This window comes from Heptranchias perlo, chromosome 30 (assembly GCF_035084215.1).
Source record: "Heptranchias perlo isolate sHepPer1 chromosome 30, sHepPer1.hap1, whole genome shotgun sequence".
Lineage (NCBI taxonomy): Eukaryota > Metazoa > Chordata > Chondrichthyes > Hexanchiformes > Hexanchidae > Heptranchias > Heptranchias perlo.
Window position 1 is genome coordinate 16,237,894 of NC_090354.1, and position 18,758 is coordinate 16,256,651.

The 18,758-nt window shown below is 41.8% G+C and overlaps 1 long non-coding RNA gene across 1 annotated transcript in view; it reads right to left on the reverse strand.

Annotated features, from left to right (window-relative positions):
• Window positions 1-959: 959 nt before the first annotated feature.
• LOC137300155 (uncharacterized) overlaps window positions 960-18,758 on the reverse strand; it is an 85,725-nt gene continuing 67,926 nt past the window's right edge. Inside the window, exon 3 of the long non-coding RNA XR_010958035.1 lies at window positions 960-1,586. This is a non-coding gene — a long non-coding RNA (uncharacterized lncRNA). The remainder of the gene's footprint in view (window positions 1,587-18,758) is intronic.

Consider the following 18,758-nt stretch of genomic DNA (forward strand, 5'->3'; position numbering starts at 1 on the left):
AACATGGCGTAGTTTCTCCGCTCCGGGGAAGTACTGGACGACAAAGGGTACTCTGTTGGTTGCGTCCCGTGTTAGTCTCCTGAGGAGGTCTATGCGATTTTTTGCTGTGGCCCGTCGGAACTGTCGATCGATGAGTCGAGCGTCATATCCCGTTCTTACTAGGGCGTCTTTCAGCGTCTGTAGGTGTCCATCGCGTTCCTCCTCGTCTGAGCAGACCCTGTGTATTCGCAGGGCCTGTCCATAGGGGATGGCCTCTTTGACGTGGTTAGGGTGGAAGCTGGAAAAGTGGAGCATCGTGAGGTTGTCCGTGGGCTTGCGGTAGAGTGAGGTGCTGAGGTGCCCGTCTTTGATGGAGATTCGTGTGTCCAAGAAAGAAACTGATTCTGAGGAGTAGTCCATGGTAAGCTTGATGGTGGGATGGAACTTGTTGATGTTATTGTGTAGTCTCTTTAGTGATTCCTTGCCGTGGGTCCATAGAAAGAAAATGTCGTCGATGTATCTGGTGTATAGTGTTGGTTGGAGGTCTTGTGCAGTGAAGAAGTCCTGCTCGAACTTGTGCATGAAAATGTTGGCGTATTGGGGTGCGAATTTGGTCCCCATGGCTGTTCCGTGTGTTTGGGTAAAGAACTGGTTATCGAAGGTGAAGACATTGTGATCCAGGATGAAGCGGATGAGTTGTAGGATGGCTTCCGGAGATTGGCTGTTGTTGGTGTTGAGTATTGATGCTGTCGCAGCGATGCCGTCATCGTGGGGGATACTGGTGTATAGTGCCGAGACGTCCATCGTGGTGAGAAGTGTTCCTGGTTCAACTGGTCCGTGGGTACTGAGTTTTTGTAGGAAGTCTGTAGTGTCGCGACAGAAGCTGGGGGTTCCCTGTACGATGGGTTTCAGGATGCCCTCGATGTATCCAGAGAGGTTCTCACACAGGGTTCCGTTGCCTGATACGATGGGACGTCCGGGTGTGTTGGCTTTGTGTATCTTTGGGAGGCAGTAGAAGTCTCCCACGCGGGGATTACGTGGGATGAGAGTGCGTAGGATGCTTTGAAGGTCTGGATCGAAGGTCTTGATCAGTTTGTTGAGCTGGTGGGTGTGTTCTTTGGTCGGATCTGCGGGTAACCGTCTGTAGTGTTCCTGGTTGTCCAGTTGTCGGTATGCTTCTTTGCAATAGTCTGTTCTGTTCTGTATGACTATGGCTCCTCCTTTGTCCGCTGGTTTGATGACGATGTTGCGGTTGGTCTTGAGAGCGTTGATGGCATTGCGTTGTGCTCGGGTGACATTCTGGACTGTCTTCTGAGTGCGGCTGATGAATCTGGCATTGACGCATTTCCTGACAGCTTGAGCATACATGTCCAGCTGAGGGCAGCGACCCTCCGGAGGAGTCCCGTTTGACTCTTTCCTCTTCGGTTGCTGTACCGCGGATCCCTCTGTCTGCTGTTCCGGATCGTCGATTGTCTCATTGGGTTCGCTGCTGAAATCTTGGGGTTTGTGGTAGAATTCCCGGAGCCTCATTCTCCTGATGAATTCCTCTGTGTCCGCCGCGAGACTAGTCTTAAAGTAAGGCAGTAAAACCTCCTTGCTTCGCACAGCTTACAAAAATAAAAGGACGAATGAGCAAAAAAACAATAGCTACATGTGTACAAGGGCAGGGGGAAATATATTTGAAATAAAGGATTGCCCTTTATTCATGGAATTGTTCATAAACCAATTTGTTTTCTACTTTTTAAATTGTAACCTAATTATAACATTACTGGCAATCATATGAAAATCTCAACATATAGTCAAGCACTTAAAACTATTTTATACAGTAAAGAAACAATCTTTTCACTCCCATTGAATTCTATGGTTCACACATCAATGACTGTGGTTACTATTTCCTGCTGAGCAGGGGCAAACTCCAACTGCACTGAAAAATACCTCTTTTTATCTGTCCGGCTATTTTCTTGTTGGTCAGTCTATCCCCTTCATTTAAATTCATCGCCAATAGAAATCAGGCATTTTGTGCCTAAAATCAAGCTTCCCACCAGTTGCGAGTGTAAGTGGAAACATCAGACCCTGGCTAGCAAATTTGGGCTGGATTTTTTAAAAAAGCAATAAACCGAATACAATCTCATTTCCGATGCAGGAAAAGTGAGTTTTACCTGGCTCAAGACAAAACGAGTCAAGAAAAGGCTCCAGCCAGTTCTGAATTCCCCCACCCCAAAGTAATTTAATTACTCAATGGGAATGGTGTTGAAACCACCTTCAGCTTAACCTTAACAGAATCAGTGAGCTGCCTCCAATTTACCTAAAAAATCCATAGAAGTGATAAGCACTGTTATCACAAAATTAGGGTAATTTTGACTTTGTGCGATGCTGTAAAACAGACGATATTGAATTGGCCACTCGTTAGAGTCAATGGAAGGGATAATTGGGCGTGGTGTATAATGGATGGTTAATTCGACATTGCCTGTTTTACACCATTGCTGAAAGTTAAAATTACCCCCAATTGTAACTGTACTGCTATCACCTGGACTAATGGGGCCTTAAGTTTGCCACGATTTCCAAGATAGACCTCTGATTTCTCTTTTTGAAAAATGCCCATTATGGTTTTGTAAAATAAGGATAATTATTATCTTGCAGAGCCTTTGATTAATGTCGCAGATGGGAATTTAAAAAGAAGTTCAGACATGTTTACACAATGTATGTTCTAATCTAGATTGCACTTGCCAACTTTTCCCTGCTGGCCTTGGGAAAGATCACGAAGACCAGCCATTGAGTCATCAGCAGTGAGTCGAATAAATCTGCTGAAATGAAACATTCAAACTTACACTGAGGTCATTTATTTGTTATTGAATATGACATACAACAATGTTAAGAAGGAAAGAATTTGGATGTGTCACATAGCAATTTATGCCCTCACAATGCCTCAAAGTTCTTCAGATCCAATTAATTATTTACTGAAGTGCGCTCACTGTTGTTATGTGGGCAAAGGGGCCAGCCAATTTGCATAGAGCAAGATACACAAACAAGAAATGAGATGAATGTCCAATGTATTTGTTTTGGTGGTGTTGACTGAGGAACGACTGTTGGCATAACACAGGGAGAACTCCCTGATCTCCAAAAAGTGCATGGAATCTGGCATCTGCCGGTTGGGTAAGGTTAAAATCAACCACATTATTCCTTTGCAAATATGTTTAAATTCCAAAGCAAGTAGAAATCAAGTACCACAGACTGCAGCCTTTATTCTAAAATCTTTTCCCACCATTGGCAACGTATTGAAAAGTTCGGTGGAGCTTGCTATATCAGTAAACATGTTGGTCCCTCACCCCTGGAAAAAAAGCTACATTTGCTCCCCATGGCTCCCTTTGTAAAATGAATCTAAAACTACAGATGTTTTTTCTTTTTTATGGGCTTCACCTCCACCAGTTGGTCAGCTAGTCCGCTAGTCTCATCAGGCGTATCTCTGCCAACCCTACGCTGGGTCCCTATGAAGGCCAAGAAATCAGGAGCTAATGATGTGGAGAGAGCCTGTCCTTGGCCCCACCCCTTCCTGCTTTGATGGCCACCTTTGGGACGGGCAGAGGCTCCGTTCCCAATAGGCCATAGAGGAAACTCCCACATTAAGCTGGGGCCCAGCATAATCGCACCTCGGCCTAATTTGCAACCCTTCTGCGGACTTCTTCTGCGCAGTTACAGCAGGAATATACTGGAAGGGCCACAGATTTTCAGGACCTATCAAATTAAAGTAATGAATGTAAATGGTTGATTGTCTCACATTTGAAGGAAGTTAAGGAATCCCTTGTATTAAGTTGATAAAATTGTTTCCACTTTGGAAGACTCCTACTGTTTTCCCTTATCTGAGTTTTAACTTCAAAAGGGACAAGAGCTATAACCCTGGCCAGCAAACCAACTTTGTGTTTTAAATCCCATGGACATTGTTCAGCCATTTGTAATTGTAAAAGACACTTACTTCTTTTGTTCTTGGTCAAAGTTCATGGGTAGCAGTGGTATATCTCAGAGAGTATTATTAGTAAACCTGTTCTGTAGATTACAGCTTAAGCCACAGTCTGAAAGAATGCTTATTCTATCGCTTTCCGAAGTCTATGAGATCACTACTGGGAGTGTGTCATATCCTGTAAATATAGTAGCCATGATGTGGAGATGCCGGTGATGGACTGGGGTTGACAAATGTAAAGAATCTTACAACACCAGGTTATAGTCCAACAATTTGTTGGACTATAACCTGGTGTGGTAAGATTCTTTACATCTGTAAATATAATGATAGGACTGTAAGATTCTCAAAATTCACAGATCCCCCAAAACTCGCAGAAAAACCCTAAAGAAATTCACCTTTTCCCTGAGTATGGAAAAACTTTGGCCATTGACTGAAATCCTAAGATGGAAGGATAGGTGAGAGGTCACCAGACGAATCCACAACACACACATGGAAGGTGGGAGAATGACTGCTTCAGACATGTCTCTGTTTTAATGCAAAACCAATAGCAGGGGGTTGACATTCAAGGCCATTGAAAGAGGTAACTGATCCAGACATGGTGGGGCCATGTCTTTGTTTCAAGAGCTTTCAAGAGAACAGCGTCCACGACACCACACAACCCTGCCACGGTAACCTCTGCAAGACATGCCAGATCATCGACACAGATACCACCATCACACGAGAGGACACCACCCACCAGGTACATGGTTCATACTCCTGTGACTCGGCCAACGTTGTCTACCTCATACGTTGCAGGAAAGGATGCCCCAGAGCATGGTACATTGGCGAGACCATGCAGACGCTGCGACAACGGATGAACGGACACCGCGCAACAATCGCCAAACAGGAGGGTTCCCTCCCAGTCGGGGAACACTTCAGCAGTCATGGACAGTCATCCACCGACCTTCGGGTAAGCGTACTCCAAGGCGGCCTTCGAGACACACGACAACGCAAAATCGTCGAGCAGAAATTGATAGCCAAGTTCCGCACCCATGAGGACGGCCTCAACCGGGATCTTGGGTTCATGTCACGCTACACGTTACCCCACCAGCGAACAAATGTTATCTGTTTTTAATATAACGGGTCAGTTGCTGTCTTTTCTATGTTTCTACCTCTCTATCTCTGTTTTTTTTGTTTGTTGTTGTTTTTTTTTGGTGATTTGTATATTCTGTGAGACCTGGCAGGTAACACCTGTCTGTCTGCACACTGATTGCCTTGGCAACGGGCAGTTGAAAAAACTGTCTGTACTCACCAAGCATTGTTCTGTGAATTATAAATGCGATTTCATTTCGAGGATTTCATTTTCACATCGTTCACCTGACGAAGGAGGAAGCCTCCGAAAGCTTGTGAATTTAAAATAAAATTGCTGGACTATAACTTGGTGTTGTAAAATTGTTTACAATTTGTTTTAAAGCAACACCTAGGACGTTGGATACAAAAGGAAGCCTTGTGTGACAAGCTCTAAAAAATCGGAATTAACAATGACCCATCGGGAGAAGCAATTGCAACATGATGAGGGACCATCAAAAAGCCATCAAAGATTCTTAAGGACTTTGTAAGAACTGTTTAAACAGACATGATGTGGAGATGCCGGTGATGGACTAGGGTGGACAAATGTAAGGAATCTTACAACACCAGGTTATAGTCCAACAGTTTTATTTGAAAATCGATTTTCAAATAAAACTGTTGGACTATAACCTGGTGTTGTAAGATTCCTTACATTTAAACAGACATGAAGTGCCTTTTTTTTAAAAAGGTGACGAAGACCATTGTAAGAGAGGGATACACAAGTGGAAACTCGAAACCTCTCTCTCTCTCTCTCTCTCTCTCTGGCTTGCTGGCTCTGGTGGGCTGCTTGTCTTGGTTCTGCCTGTGTCTGGGAGGAAGAGCAGCTTCCAGCGAACAACAAGGAAAGCAGTTCGACAGGGAAGGTCAGCAGCTCTAGAAGCACGCCGACACACAAGAAGAAACCAAAGCAACAGCCCCAGTGACCATCAGAGACCTTGCTGCAACAAGGGCCTTACGAAACAACCAACCGAATATTACCACCAACCAACCGGGTAATATTGGGCCACCGCGACCAAAGAAAACCAACTCGGGAGAAAACCGAAGATTCCGCAAAGTTTCCACTCTACAATCTATTTCTGACTTACCTCTGGGTGAAATATTGTCAAGGATTCGTTTGGTGAGCATTATCTCTGGCCCTTTAGAGTCTAACCTAGCTAGTACAGTGGGATTGGGAGGGGTGAGGTATCCTTCTACTGTAATTTCCCTTACGTGTACTGAAGTGTTCCCCCTTTTATTAGAGTGTTAAGATTGTTGTGTTGTATTTCCTCTCTTGAATAAAGGTCAAAGTTTCTTGCACCAAAACCAGTTGTCTGCTGCACTTTGTCACAACCCCCAAATAAGTCCAAGGTCTAGAACCCAGGGAGTGGGAGCGATTCGGACCGCTCAGAAGTCAGAGGTGAAGCTGACACACACCACCACCCCCTACAGGACCTCTGAGATAACTATATTATCAGATATTGAGCGTGTAAAGGCATATTGCGCCTCATAGAAAGTAAGGGTTCACTTATAGGAGTGATCTTTGGCACTGAACATGAAAGAAATATCAGTGTAAAAAACCAAAAATGTGACATGTTATTAACCGACAGTAAAGCATTATGCCTAATCACTATTATGCTAACATTGCTGAAATGTGCCATCATGAAGGAGCCAATTCTGTAGTGCATTAGACACATTAGGGCAGATAATTACTTTTGGCAGCGGCAGAAAAAAGGCGGTAGCGGACCAGCAGTGTGTACCATCTACAAGATGCACTGCAGCAACTCGCCATGGCTTCTTCGACAACACCTCCCAAACCCGTGACCTCTACCACCTAGAAGGACAAGGACAACAGACGCGTGGGAACACCACCGCCTGCACATTCCCCGTCACGTCACACACCATCCTGACTTGGAAATACATCGCCATTCTTTCATCATCACCGGGTCAAAATCCTGGAACTCCCTACCCAACAGCACTGTGGGAGAACCTTCACTTCACGGACTGGAGCGGTTCAAGAAGGCGGCTCACCAACACCTTCTCAAGGGCAACTGAGGATGGGCAATAAATGCTGGCCTTGCCAGCGAAACCAACATCCCATAAATGAATTTTAAAAAAGCCACCTCACTATCTCTGTAATCCTCCAGCCCTACAATCCTCCAGCCCTACAATCCTCCGCGATCTCTGTGCTCCTTCAATTTTGGCCTCTTGCGCATCCCTGATTTTAATTGCTGCACCATTGGTGGCCTAGGCCCTAAGCTCTAGAATTCCCTCTCATAACCTCTTTGCCTCTCTACCTCTCTCTCCTCCTTTAAGATGCTCCTTAAAACTTACCTCTTTGACCAAGCCTGTCTTAATATCTCCTTACGTGGCTCAATGTCAGATTTTGTTTGATAAAACTCCTGTGAAGCACCTTTGGACTTTTTACTATGTTAAAGGCGCTATATAAATGCATGTTGTTGTTGTTGTTGTTGTTGTTCTTCTTCTTCTTCTTCTTCTTCTTCTTCTTCTTCTTCTTCTTCTTCTTCTATGCCCTACTCATTGACTTCAATAGAAAGGAAATCAGGCAGAGTGTATTATGGGTGGCTGATCCACTACCGCCATTTTCTGCCACCACCAAATGTTAACATCAGCCCTATGGAACCAGCACCAGTCTCTTCTGCTCCATCCTGTTTTTGGTTACGTGCTGTGCCTCTTCTTAGGTGATTTTAGCTTCTAGGAGGTCCTTCTCTTCAGTAATTTGCCAGCTTATTCTTGGCCTTCCATGCTTCCTTTTTCCATTCTGCTGCTGTTGCAATGCTTGGCATGGTTATTCAATGCTTAGCATGATTATTCTGGAGTCTTGCATCCTAAACTCGTGACCTAGTCAACTGAGGCACTTTTGCTTAGTAAGGTGGCTTATTGGTAACTGCATTCTTGTTTTTCTATCTTGTTCATCACTTTACCTGTCCAATTGATCCTGAGTACACTGAAGCCCACTTAAATAGCTGAAATCTCACTGCACAAGTCCTTTCCCTATGACTCCCAATGTTTTCCAGTTCATTTAAATGAATTGAACAGTCTGCTTAATGAATCATAAAATGTTACCATCAACAGCCCATTGTGATTGAGTAACTGTAGCAGGATCATTTTCATTGACTAGTTCTGATTTTTATGCAAATGAAACTAAATTACTAGATATTGGTTGGATGTGAGACCCTTTTGCTGTCTTGGTAACATTTGTCGTAAGATATTTTTACATTTCCTAGCTAGTTTCTGCTTGTCTTGAGAGAGCAGCCTCCATGCATTGCCCTCTTCCTTTTACTTTTAAAGTTGGGTCCTGGTAATGCTGGGCTCCAATCTGGAAAATGACAACCCAGGCCCTGTATCAATAGAAATACAGGGGGTTGGCTCCTTATGTATAGGTCACTGAAACCCCTCCTTTAATCCAACAACAAATTCATAGAGTCATATTTTTATGGAGTTACAATGACATTGGGTCCTTAAGCAAGGTGAAGCTTAGCCAACAGACCAAGACCTACTTGTCTGCTGTTGGCACTCCATTGGAGCATCCTCTATCTGAAAGCATGGGGATAAAAGAAGCAGCAGATCGTCACTGAGAAAGAGAAGGCTTTGGAGATACTTATTGCCCTAAGTAAAGTGGCATAATAGTTTCACAGCCACAAGCCTGCCATGTCATGAAAAATAAAAAGCAAATTCTGGTTGACGTCCCCAACACTCAAATTCAAAACAGAAGCAAAAAGAGAGGCCAATTTGTGGCACCCCAACTGCTGCCCTAGCTGAAATTGGCTAACTCGGTACAGACTGGGGATCGAACTTGGGACCTTCTTGGTCTGTGTGACTCAACTACTCACTGGATACACTTGCTCAGTTATCAGGGGAATATGATTGAGTAGCAGTCACTCCAGCTGTCTTAGGCCTCCAGTAGAAGAAGTTCCTTTAATAGTGATGGGTTGGAAGTTTGTATTGGGCATTTTGATTTGAGCCACAATGAGTATAGGCATTAACGGTTATAAGCACTCTATCATTCATACATTCCTCTCTAGCAGTAGAAGGAAATGATTCAAAGATGAAGTTGTGGCTTTTTCTCTTTGGTTATTTCTCTGAGGGGTCTTGGATTTCTGAACTTTGACAAAAGCCACTTTGAAAAATGATAAAGCCTCAGAATGGAGATGTTAAAGTAGGAAGTAGCAGTGAAATAGCAGTACAAGAAAAAAAAATCCTTCAAAAATAAACCATTTTTGGGTAGTGTGTCAATTAAAGTTAGGTTATTTTTTGGATTACATTTTAATCAGGATGACACTGCTGGTATCATAAATACTATGTTTATTCCTCTTTACACTATTAACACTAACAGAAGCAAACACCCTAAAGTGCAATGCTGCATGTGACTGATCTTGCTTTGAATATTTACTCAGAATATATCCCAGTTCATCTTGAAAGTTTATTTGGAATGGATTTCTGCCCAAAGCCAGCTAACAAATGGGACACAATGCAGGAGGGAAGCAAAATAGAGACCTACAACTCAGGTCAATGTGGCAAAATCATTTCTAGCTCATTAATTTTGTATTACTGTCATTTTATTAAAATGTCTAATCTTTTAATCAAAACTCACGTGGCCAGGTAATAATTACACATCAACAAAACATTACATAACATTTCAAAGATAGATTATTATAGTTTGCTTGAGTAAAATAAATAGTTTAGTGACAGACATAAAAGGATAGGACATAAATGTAAAGCACTCTGGGAATGAATGTAGTAACCTTTGTGTGAATGTGAGCTGTAGAATGCACTTTTTGCTTTGCTTTAAGAAGTGCCTATTTCACTGAAATTAATTTTCATTTGCAAATGAAAACTCATTTGCAAATGAAGAAGCCTCCTCTTTCAATCTACGTGTATTGCACAATTCGAGTCAATTTTAATTCTGGGTTTGAAATGAAATGCCTGTAAATTTGATGTAGATTGGATCGCTCATTTATATCTCTGGGGGAAGATTTCCTCTGTGTGCTATGTGCACAAAATCATAAACCCTTACTTTCCAAAAAGCCATATGACTTTGTTGCACAAAGCACACAGAGTCATTGGGCTCGATTTTCAAATGGAAGTACGGGTGTGTTGGGGGCAGGGGGACAGTGAAAATCAGGATTTTCTGGAGTGGGCAGGATTCCCGGCTCCAACTCGTTGAGGAACGCGCACGACCCAGAGTTGTCTGGGTGCATGCGGCGTTCCCGAACCTGGAAGTCCCGCCGGCAATTAAAGATATTTAAAGAAGCAAATGAGCTACTTAAGGTACTTTATTTCTGACATATTAGGTAGTTAAAACGATTTTAAACTTACCTAGGCAGCTTTCCCATGGCTTCTGATTCATGCCTGGTGAAGCCGGGTGTGAAGGGCCAGATCAGTAAAAAATGAACAAAATAAATTAAATAAAATTACATTTCAGAACGTCAAAAATTAAATACACCTACCTTTCCAACTATGTCACCTGCATCCCCCTGCTCCGATGTCTCTTCTCCAATCTCTTACCCCCCCACACGATGTCCGATGTCCCCCCCCCATCTTTGTTCCCCCCCCCCACTCTCTGTTTCAGCGTCGGATGGCGTCTCTCTCTCTCGCTCTCTTTCTCCGCCCCCCCCCCCACCCCACCGCCTTGGTGTTGTTTAAATTCAAAGTCACTGCTGATTATGCAAAGCTAATGGTGACTGCCCAGCACTAAAGTCAAGACAAGCACAATTGGGTGAATTGGAATCTAATTCTGGATTCAGACCGAAGCTGTATCTCAGCTTCATTTTTTTTGAAACCATCTTTCCATAAACATCTTTAGACCATTTTTTCCAGTTGCTATAACGGTGATGAAAAAAAATCTAAAGCTGCACTTGCTTGAACCAACCAGTGTGTGGTATGCAAAGCCTGAATTGTTTAACCTGGAGAAATTCCAGTAATTCTAAAAGATTTGGACTTTGAACCAACTTCAGACCTCACACATGTACCTCAGATCTCACTTTAGTCCACTAATAGTCAACCAATCACAAACTTTAAAGTCAATGACATGCACGCACTTGAGATGATGCCCAAAATGGATTCAACGAATCATAGTTGACTTTGTTATCTAGTATTATCTATACCTGTCATCCCTTTAACATTTTACGTATTAAATGTGCATGTTTCACATTGCACAGATGAGCATTTACTGATCTTGACTGTGTTTGAAAACTAACTGTCTGCATCAATGTCTTTGTAATTTACAAGCATATTTTTTGCTAGTTGTAGTGACTTGCCTGCCCTCAGGGATACACTATACATGTGGCATCCCAGCTAAGTATTTTCATATAACATTATCAATAGATAAACATATTTTTTCTCACTTTTTGGATGACTGTCATTAAAAATAACTAGATCCAACTTTTAGAGTTGAAATTTGATATAATGCTGTTAACTGGTTTATATCTGCAATAGATTCTGCAAATGACTGTGCCTCAATTATAACACAATGTTTGATCAATACAGCATAATGTGATTAAATCATTCACAGTACACTTTAAACCACACAGTAAAACTTTATATCTGTTCTTGAGTACGGATGCAGATAGGAGATAATGACCTAAATTCAAATTTTCCATTGTCTCCAGAGTATATCTTCAACAGAAACACATTCCAACAGTTATTATGTTTTTAATGTTTCTGTAATGTTTGGTAGAGAATCCTTGCAAAAATAATGAAATCAACATTTTGTCTGAGAAATGAAACATCTGTACTTTTTACATTTAACTTTTATGGGAACAATTACAGCTTTTCACTTTAACTGTTTTTTTGCGCTTCAGGACGTCCTGTGATTGTGAAAGGCAGTATATGAATGTCTGTTATTTCTTTTCCTGCACTCTCATTAAATAAAAAGCATTTTGTATGAATCACCTTAATTTTGAACCAGCCATGACAATTTAAGGTCACGTGTGAGTCATGCACAATGCCAGACATGTTAGACATCCTTTTATTTATAACTTAGTTTATACACTGTCGGAGTTCTCCTTGGAACAGAGACGGTTGCACCCAGCAACTATAGGCCGGTCAGTTTAACCTCAGTGGTGGGGAAACTTTTAGAAATGATCATTCGGGACAGAATTAACAGTCACTTGGACGAGGATGGATTAATTAGGGAAAGCCAGCATGGATTTGTTAAAGGCAAATCATGTTGAACTAACCTGATAGAGTTTTTTGATGAGGTAACAGAGAGGGTAGATGAGGGCAATGCAGTTGATGTGGTGTATATGGACTTTCAAAAGACGTTTGATAAAGTGCCGCACGGTAGGCTTTTCATCAAGATTGCAGCCCATGGAATAAAGGGGCCAGTAGCAATATGGATACAGAGTGGCTAAGGGACAGGAAACAGAGAGTAGTGGTGAACGGTTGTTTTTTGGACTGGAGGGATAATATACCGTGGTGTTCCCCAGGGGTCGGTGCTGGGACCACTACTTTTCTTGATATATACTAATGACTTGGACTTTGGGGTACAGGAACAGAGAGATCTGGGGGTATATGTGCACAGATTGTTGAAGGTGGCAAGGCAGTTATTATGTTTTTAATGTTTCTGTAATGTTTGGTAGAGAATCCTTGCAAAAATAATGAAATCAACATTTTGTCTGAGAAATGAAACATCTGTACTTTTTACATTTAACTTTTATGGGAACAATTACAGCTTTTCACTTTAACTGTTTTTTTGAGAATGCGGTTAAAAAAGCATATGTGATCCTGGGCTTTATAAATAGAGGCATAGAGTACAAAAGCATGGAAGTCATGATGAACCTTTATAAAACACTGGTTCAGCCACAACTAGAGTATTGTGTCCAGTTCTGGGCACCGCACTTCAGGAAAGATGTGAAGGCCTTAGAGAGGGTGCAGAAGAGATTTACTAGAATGATTCCAGGGATGAGGGACTTTAGTTACGTGGATAGACTGGAGAAGCTGGGGTTGTTCTCCTTGGAACAGAGACGGTTGCGAGGAGATTTGATAGAGGTGTTCAAAATGATGAAGGGTTCTAGACAGAGTAGATAGAGAGAAACTGTTCCCATTGGCGGAAGGGTCAGGACCAGAGGTGATTGGCAAAAGAACCAAAGGTGACAAGAGGAAAAACCTTTTTACACAGCGCGTGGTTAGGATCTGGAATGCACTGCCCGAGGGGGTGGTGGAGGCAGATTCAATCATGGCTTTCAAAAGGGAACAGGATAAGTACTTGAAAGGAAAAAAATTGCAGGGCTATGGGGAAAGGGCAGGGGTGTGGGACTGGCTGGATTCTTCTTGCACAGAGCCGGCGTGGACTCGATGGGCCGAATGGCCTCCTTCCGTGCTGTAACCTTTCTATGATTCTATGGTTCAAGGTAAGTAAAATAAGGCTGCAAAAAAAAGAGGAAATCCCACGGTACAGTTCCAAATGGTGAGCCTGGTTCATAATCTTTTGCGGGAAAATATATTAAGGAAATAAAGGGTTAATTTAACAAAATTACGCTCCTAACATGAAGCCTCGCTGGCTGTACAAATTGGGAATTTGTGTATGTGCTCCAAACGTTCTTTTCCTCCACGTGTTTCCCAAAGTGGTTACATATTGAGAGTTTAAGCCGTACATTAAAATCTCATATAAGGGTAATGGAATGGTAAATAGGCACTGAGAGGTCCTTGAGAGGCAGCATAATCAGTCCAAATAAATAGTGGGTAAAATCATGGGGAAAGTGCCCCTGAATTCTGTGAGAAAATATGTAGCGGAAAAACCTGAACGTTTTCACGAGCACATTCAAGTGACCATGCTGCAGCCCATTGTGTGCATGTGTACGTGAACATGCACGATACAGTTAAGTTTTGTCAGAACAATTTTTTTGTTGTGAAGCCCCTTTAAGGTGCCAGTTTCCAACAGTTTCATTGAAAAGTTGCAGATGTAATTGGTACCCTGTTGCAGTAAAGATGTGCAAGGCAAGTAGTCAAAAGGCTATCAGGCACTTTGCATAGGCAGCAGTCAATGTGTTACAGGTTGGGAGGAAACATTTGTGACCTGCATACTTTGCTCATCTATCTGATATAAGAAACTGGTGGGTTAGCGTGACTATTTCCTTTAAGTCTGAAAACTTTTTGTGTATTTGCTACCAGAGTTTCTGAATGGCAGAGACTGAATTGATGGATTGCATCACCTCCTGCTGGACACTGAGGATCACTTTTCTGTTGAGACAATGCCCTAGAGCTATAAACAGGGCTACTCTCCTCTTCCCCCATATGTTCCACCAGTTAATGTTTACGTATTGTTCTGCTTAGCAACAACCAATTTTACAGAAGATGAGATGGAATCTGAAAATAGAAATTGCTGTTTAAAATACATGTAATGACATACAAAAATGTTCAACTCTTCATTTTAAACAGGAAGAATATGATTTGCTGTTCTGAATGGCAGAAAATAGTTCTGGACAGTCAAAAAAATGCCAAATAATAGTCTTTATGAAATATATATATATACACACACATACTATTACATATATATCCATTACAGTTCATTACAAATATTAGGGATATTCAATGATACCTGAGGTTACTTACTCTGTGCTCTATATCTCAGCTTACATTTCTCCCATTTTCCCAACATGGGCTCTAGAACTGCTTGTGTTACCCTCTATAGTCATTATGCTGCTGCCACACCTCATGTTGTAAACAATTTTACAACACCAAGTTATAGTCCAACAATTTTATTCGAAATCTACAAGCTTTCGGAGGCTTCCTCCTTCCTCAGGTAAATGTCAGGAATTCCTCGAAGCCTACGCATTTATAAATCAGAGAACAATACATGGTGTTTACAGACTGCCCCTGCAACTGCCCGTTGCCAAGGCAATCACCGTGTTCAGACAGAGAGGTGTCATGAACACGGTGATTGCCTTGGCAACGGGCAGTTGCAGGGGAAGTCTGTAAACACCATGTATTGTTCTCTGATTTATAAATGCGTAGGCTTCGAGGAATTCCTGACATTTAACTGAGGAAGGAGGAAGCCTCCGAAAGCTTGTAGATTTCAAATAAAATCGTTGGACTATAACTTGGTGTTGTAAAATTGTTTACAATTGTCAGCCCCAGTCCATCACCGGCAACTCCACATCACACTTCATGTTGTACATGAGAGAGACATCACTTTGGCCTAAACAAGACCACAAAAATATTGTTATGGTAGTTAAGAAAAAACTCATGTGACACACTGTCAATAATGCAATGGTCTGCTTACTTTTTTTTAAAGTTTTAAGTTTAGCTATTTTCTTATTTTCTCTTCCTTTCCTCCAAATATCTCTTCACCTTAGACACCTTTTTTTAGGACTGGCCAGGCAGCTACAGATTTCCTCCCAGGATTCCACCAATGCCATGTAACTAATTGATTGGAGGTGACCCCTGAGAGTGACCACTGGTGAAGGAACCACTAGTTTTCCATTCCTTCCCATGGGAAAGTGCCTAACTGTAGCTGATAGAATGGTTGAGATTGGAAACTCATTTTGTCAGGATTCACACAACCTGAATTCTACAACTCCATCCTGCAGAGTGGTGAACCTTCAATGCTGTGCATTGTGCTATCATGGAGTAGATTATTATGTGGATGTCTTCCTGAATATATGCTGAAACAATGTCATGTATGCCATTAAGTGATAACCACTGGTTAGCTTTAGATTTTATTATCATATGGTTAGATATCATTTGTGCATATTTCTCTGTGGGCCACAAACTGCTTTTTTTTACTTTCTAAGCAGACATATCTTTAATAAATATAGTAACATAGGAACAGGAGTATGACATTCAGCCTCACGAGTCTGTTCCACCATTCAATTAGATCATTGATGATCTGTTTCTTAACTCCATCTACCCACCTCAGTTCTGTAACCCTTAATACCCTTGCCTAACAAAAATCTATCAATCTCAGTTTTGAAATTTTCAATTGACCTATCAATCTGTCTTTTTTCTGGTGCTTTATGTCATAAACATATTGAACAGTATTGTTGCAAATTTGTTTCTTAGCTGAAATATGATAAGCAGATATATCTTGACTTAATGGATTGACAACGTTGAGGTGGTAGATCTTTCAGAGTTCTGAAAAGGGACTGCATAAAAATTCTTGAAGGGAAACAATGGAGTAGGTATGGAGAAATTTAGTGTGGAACCAGAGAATATGAGGGCTCAAGGTGCTCTCCCACACTCCTAAAGGGGAAGCTGTGCTCGAAGGCAGTATGGGACAGAGATTGGGCTACAACATTATAGCTCCAATTCTTGGACCTGTTCTCCCTGCAAGTACAGCTCCCTGCAGAATTAGCCCTATGATTATAAACTAAAGAAACTAAGTTAAATGTAATTAATGGAATTACTCCATCGTACTGACAGTGATTCTTGATTACTATCCAGATTAACTGATCATTCATCTCACTATTGTTTGTGTGATCTTGCTGTGCACAAAGTGGCTTCCATGTTTGCCTACACAACACTGCACTTCAAAGTGTGTCTGATGTGCATTGTGATGTTTCTGAGAGACACGGTAAGATACTGTATTAATGCAAGCTGTTCTTTTTTTCCTGCTTATAAGTGCACATGTTTGGACAAGATCACTCCTGCTCTCCATGATTAAATTGCTTGCCTCAAACGTGAGAAATGACCAGTCGGGTAAGGAATTGGAGGGGTGCCAGTGCCTGCGGAACTACATGCCATATGGCTACAAAAATAGAGATTGTTTTTGAAAGTTGTTACAGTTTTTACTCTATGACTATTAGATGTATATTTTTTGGTCTCCTACTTTGGTTAGCTGGCTAAGATGAACATCAGATTAAATATAATGCATACTTGCACTCCTTCTGTGATTTTTACATAGGTATTAAGTTATATACGCATTTAAGATTTAAATTGGGAACTAGATATTCCCTGCTTAACAGAATTATGTTTTACAATGTGCAATAGCAATGTAGCATTGAAGTGGAGATAGGAGACAGAAACTATAGATAAAAGGAATGTATTCTGATTGGCAGGATGTGACAAGTGGAGTTCCTCAGGGATCTGTACTGGGGCCTCAGCTTTTCACCATATGTATGAATGACTTGGATGAAGGAGTAGAGAGTTGGATATCGAAGTTTGCAGATGACACTAAGTTAGGAGATTGCGTTGATGGGAATAGAAAGTTACAAAGGAACATAGGCAGAGTAAGTGAGTGGGCAAATCTATGGCAGATGGAGTTCAATGTGGGGAAATGTGAAGCAATCCACTTTGGATCTGAAAAAGACCAATTGGAATATTTTCTTAATGGTGAGAGACTAGAAGCTGTAAAGGAGCAAAGAGATTTGGGTGTCCATCGCACAAATCACTAAAAGCTAGTGCACAGGTACGAAAAGTAATCAAAAAGGAAAAATGGAATGTTTACCTCAAGAGGACTGGAACACAAAAATGAGGCAGTGATACTTCAGTTAAAATGAGCCTTAGTCAAACACCATCTGCAGTACTGTGTTCAGTTTTGGGCACCAAACCTCAGGAAAGATACAGCTCAAACTTACCAGAGTGATATGAGGGTTTAAAGAGTTAAATTATAAGGGCAGGTTGCATAAACTGAGTTTGTATTCCTTTGAAATTAGAAGATTTGAAGGGTGGGGGGGGGCGATCTAATTGAGGTGTTTAAAATAATTAAGCAATTCGATAGGGTAGATACAGAGAAACTCTTTTTGGTGGGGCTGCTTCCAGAACAAGGGGGCATAATCTTATAATTAGAACTAGGCCATTTACGAGTTAAATCAGGGAGCACTTTTTCACAGTGTTCCTTTGAGCTTGCATGGGCAGCTGTGGGCCGGAGTATTTTCAAAGGTTAATGAGGAGAATTCCTGTTTCTCTTGGCCCCACCAAAACAAAACTAAACATTTCCTGAACCATTTTCTGAGTGGCCTTGATACAAATGGATGGAACGTATGCAACAGATACTTTGCACATTTGTACCTCAAAATTGTAATCAGGTCCCTATGTATGTGATATGTGTTACCACGTAGAACACAATAACCTGTATTTAGAAATTCTGGCGAGCCTTACAGCTGCTATGGTACATGGGTAAGATGGGTATAGAGGGATATGGGCCAAGTGCAGGCAATTGGGACTAGCTTAGTGGTATAAACTGGGCGACATGGACATGTTGGGCCGAAGGGCCTGTTTCCATGTTGTAAACTTCTATGATTCTATGATTCTATATCTGCTGTCCTATGTTGCTACAAGAGACAGAGGACAGAGTGGCTTCATGGAAGTCTATAACTATCTATATCAATTACTCAGAGGCCAGCTACAAAGCAGGTTCCTATCTCTCACGGAGCAGTGCTCTGCATTGGCTTTCTCTGGATCCTGCCCCACATGGCTGCAATTTTCTGAGGCTGTCCATACATTGGAGCCTTATTGCTTCAAAAGGAAGACTGTCCTTTTTAAATCCTTTAGATGGTCTTGTGCTATTTCAGCAGCAGAAGGAAGGAGAGGTGTACTGTTAGGGATTCTAATATGTGTGGTGTTCAGACGATTGTGCAGGTACCCTCCCAAACCCCTATATATCTTTTTTTAGCTTCAGATGGATGGGCATTGAGGTGCCAGACCCCTTGTTCTGGGTAGCTCTTCACTTTATTTTGGGTTAGGGCTTGGGAGATCTCCAGAGTTCCCAGACCTCCTGAACCCAGTCCCAGTTTTATTTTTTTATATGATTGCACATGCGAAGCTAGCAAGCTGTGGA